The sequence below is a fragment of the Galeopterus variegatus genome, unplaced genomic scaffold, assembly GCF_000696425.1.
Source record: "Galeopterus variegatus unplaced genomic scaffold, G_variegatus-3.0.2 Scaffold421, whole genome shotgun sequence".
Classification (NCBI taxonomy): domain Eukaryota; kingdom Metazoa; phylum Chordata; class Mammalia; order Dermoptera; family Cynocephalidae; genus Galeopterus; species Galeopterus variegatus.
Genome location: NW_007726532.1, coordinates 79,365 through 83,348, shown reverse-complemented (window position 1 = coordinate 83,348; position 3,984 = coordinate 79,365). Strand labels below are relative to the sequence as shown.

The 3,984-nt window shown below is 36.3% G+C and overlaps 1 protein-coding gene across 1 annotated transcript in view; it reads right to left on the bottom strand.

The window, feature by feature from the left end:
• The window catches only part of NSUN7 (NOP2/Sun domain family, member 7), a 61,281-nt gene that overhangs the window by 44,562 nt on the left and 12,735 nt on the right, over window positions 1–3,984 (bottom strand).

The window sequence follows — 3,984 nt, the reverse complement described above, 5'->3', positions numbered from 1 at the left end:
TGGTGAAAAGAATATAGGCATACTGGCCAGCATTCAAAAAAAAACAACGTGGGATTTAGAGTCAGACAAACCTGAAGTTAAATACAGTTCTATCACTTACTATGACCTCAGGAATGTTACTTAATTTCTTTTCTCAGCCTCAGTTTTCTCATCTATAAAAGGTGGTCAACTTACCTTGCTATTAACATAGTGATTATCAACCATGGGTACAAAATACTTAGCACAGTGCCTAGCACATAACAGCCACTCATTATAAACTAGTTATTATTAGCACAGATGGTAACAGTATAGTCTTGATAAGATTAAGGAACTTTAATGAATCTGTGTCAAGTCCTTCCCAGTTCTAAATATTCCGTGCCTCAAAGTTCCAAATAACAGAAAAGAAAAACAGGAACTCGTTAGCATCACCATGAAGGCCAATGATTATTTTTGCTCTCATAGCTCAAATTTTTAATCAGTGAGAATACAGGACCTAATTCCTGACCCATATTCATAGCATTTTCAGAGTAGGAATCTAATTGAAATAAACCTCAAGTAAAAACTTGAATGAGAAATGGAAAGAGATGCCACAAAAAACTCAGTTACAACCTGGGTCATATCTGGTGAGTGGTACAGGCGGGGAGGACATTCTCAGGAAACCAGTGTCAGACCCACGTAAATTGTTTCAAAGAATGTTGGGAAGCAAGAAGTAAATAAGCATCTCAATTTTTTTTTAGCACCAACTATTAAATAAATACTACTTTCTTTTCCTTCTGCCTGTAGTTTCCCTAGTTTAAGTTTCTTATATACTCAATAGAATGAGAATGTCTCACCCAAAAAAGTGTTAATGTGGGATTATGTGTGCGTGTATGAGAGAAAATGTAGGGGAACTTTGGGAGGAGAGGGAAGGGTTATCAAACATTAAGCATTTTAGAACTACAACAAAATTAGCTTTGTCTAATTCTATGTCTAAATGTCACAAAACTACAGGAGGGGACGCTAAAAAATGACATAGTACTTTGATGCACATCAAAGAATAAATTAATATAAAGGGGGAGAGCTACTACTATTCTATTCTATATTATACACTGTGATATGTCTCTGAGTACAGACTATTTTCGATTAAATAGTACTTTCAAATACCTACTTAGTTCAAATGTACCATAATAAATTCTGACTGAATTATTTAATCATTGAAGACTATAGATATGAAGCCTAGAAAAATATATGTGTTGTATGTACAGTGTAGGGAGAAATAATTATCCAAATATCCCGAGAGTAAACATTTTGGACTGTGATTTTTAATATAATTTACTCCCCCCCGCCCAAATAATTTGAAGTATATATGCAGTTATAAAGATTTTTGTGTAAATATCCAATATCGGACTGAGGACAAATCCAAATGCTATTAGGATTAACTGGACATATACATCTGTCAATGAAGTATCCTGTAGTTACTAAAAACACTGCCGTAGCTATAAGTCAGGAGGACTGACTGCAATGATGAAAAAGGTAGCAAAGTAGCATTTCCCAATATTCTTGATCCAGAAGTCCTTCTCCTGTTATAATTCACATGTTGTCACAGAGAACTGCCCAATTATCTCTTTACCAGCATCCCTGTTACACATATAGTCAGAGCTTCCTTTCTAAATGTTAAATTATAATTATGTAATTCCCGAGCTTAAATCTTAGATGAAATTCATTAGCCACAGGACAGAGTCTAAACTCCTAATCATAATATACTAGGATATTAATAACAACTTAAACCAACTCTTCCTGGCTCAATTTCCACCACTCCCATCCATAAACCTATCTCTAGTCAGACTGAACTATTTGTCACTCCTTTAACATGCCACATCATGTTCCCTTTTTCTCTCTGCCATATTGTCTTTCTCTCTCTGTCTTTCCCTCTTGCTTGTATGGCTTAGATTCTGCTATCAAATTACATGGGTTTGAATTCTGGTCCCACCAATTACTACTTATGTGACTTTAGGCAAGTTATTTAACTTCTCTAAACTCTAGGAATTAGTAATTACTTTAGTAATTAGTACCTAGTTTATAGAATTGTTACAAAGATACTTATGAAAACTTATTTAAAGCTAGTCAAGAAAAGCTAATGATTAATATATTTATCATTTTACTACTATTAAGTAAGTACTGTGATCAGACCTGGGACTACAAAGATTAAAAGATAATTTTTACCCCTAAGGAATTTATAATTTGGTGGTAAAAAGATATATATACAAACAATTACAGCACAATATGATGAATGCTATAGATAGAGAAGAAAGTAGGGCTGGCCAAGGCACATAGGACATTAGAATTTTTTTCTGCAGGAAGTAGAAGGCCATTTAAAGGTAGAGAAATATCAATTGATTCACTGAACAAATATTTGCATTCTTACTATATTCCACGTACTGTTTTAGGTTCCAGAAACAAAGGGGTGAACAAGGAAGAGGCTATTCCTGAGATCACAAAATTTAGTCTTGTAGGGGGAGACAAAGCAATTATTTTTAAATGTCCTAAGAAGTAACAACAAGGAAAGGCAGGATGCTGTGGTGGCACAAGGGAAGTGCACTGCTATGGGAGCCAAGGAATGTAACTCTCCCAAGAGTTACATTTCAGCTAAGCCATGAAGGCAGGAGTGAGAGTTAGCCAGGAGTGAGTGAGGGATGTGAGCAGAAGAGCTTCCCAATGCTCCAAGTAGAGGGAGAATCAGATATGAAAGTTGTAACTCTCCCAAGAGTTACATTTCAGCTAAGCCATGAAGGCAGGAGTGAGAGTTAGCCAGGAGTGAGCGAGGGATGTGAGCAGAAGAGCTTCCCAATGCTCCAAGTAGAGGGAGAATCAGATATGAAAGTACCTGCCAATCCTGGAATATGTGCCTGAGAAGTTGAAAGATATGCACAGTTTACAACTGTCTCATGGAGCAAGTGGGGACAAAAAATGGAATTTAAGGCATGCCAAGTTTATGGGAGGGAGATTCTGATAAGTTCCTAGGCTTTGGGCTGGGTCACCAAAAGACTCAACCCCAGGAATCACATAAAAAGGAACACAAGGACTGAAGCCCAGTTTTCAATTATTTCAATCCCTGACTAAACTAGGTCATCTGGGCTTTTAAAAAGTGCCCTGGTCTAGCTGCTGCCTGCCAAAAGCAAAATATATGCTCTCTCTAAAGAAGGATAACAAAACCTTAGGCCCCAAATAAAATAAACTAATATTTCATGTAATAACAAATTATACCTAATATAGTGTGTCACAAGAAACTTTACATCTATAAATAATGCCCAAAATATTATTCTCAGTGCTTTCACTTACAATAGAAGCCTACTGGTTTGTCTTCTAAGCACCCCTTCCTTTCTGGGAATAGAACCTCCCCTCTTCTGAAAAATGTTCCTCCATTCCCTCCATCCATATCATTTTTCTTGGGATGTATCACTAACTGACTGTCTTGTTGAGCACATCTAATTGGTTGAGGGTGCACACCTGGCCCAAGCTGGAATCAAGCGATTTTTTCTGGATGTAGCAACAGAGAATCAAAGCAGTTTTTCTAGTGTTTGGTACCATAAGGTGTAAAGCTTGTGAGCTGTTGCAGCCAGGTTTCTCATACTAGGAACACAGAATGATAAAAGAATGAAGCCAGAGCACACAGAAAAGCAGTCTAGAGTTGAAGAGAGTCCTGATGATATTTGAGTTGTAGGTTTTAGTCAGCAGCAGCATAGCTACATCACTGCCCTTCTGCAGTCTCATGTTCAAATTCTTCTATGAAATATCTTATGATAAATTCTCCCTTTTGCCTAATCTGTCAGCTGCAAAAAAGAATACTAAGTAAATAATACACCTTATTCCCTCGGTTTATTTTTTAATAAAATGGGTTTTACTCATTTTTCCTTTAAAATCTTCAGAACTGTTTATCTAACAATAAATAACTGAAGTTTTTGAGTGCCATTACCAATGCCTAACCACAGAAATGTGGTTCTCTGTAAATATAAATTGAAATATATA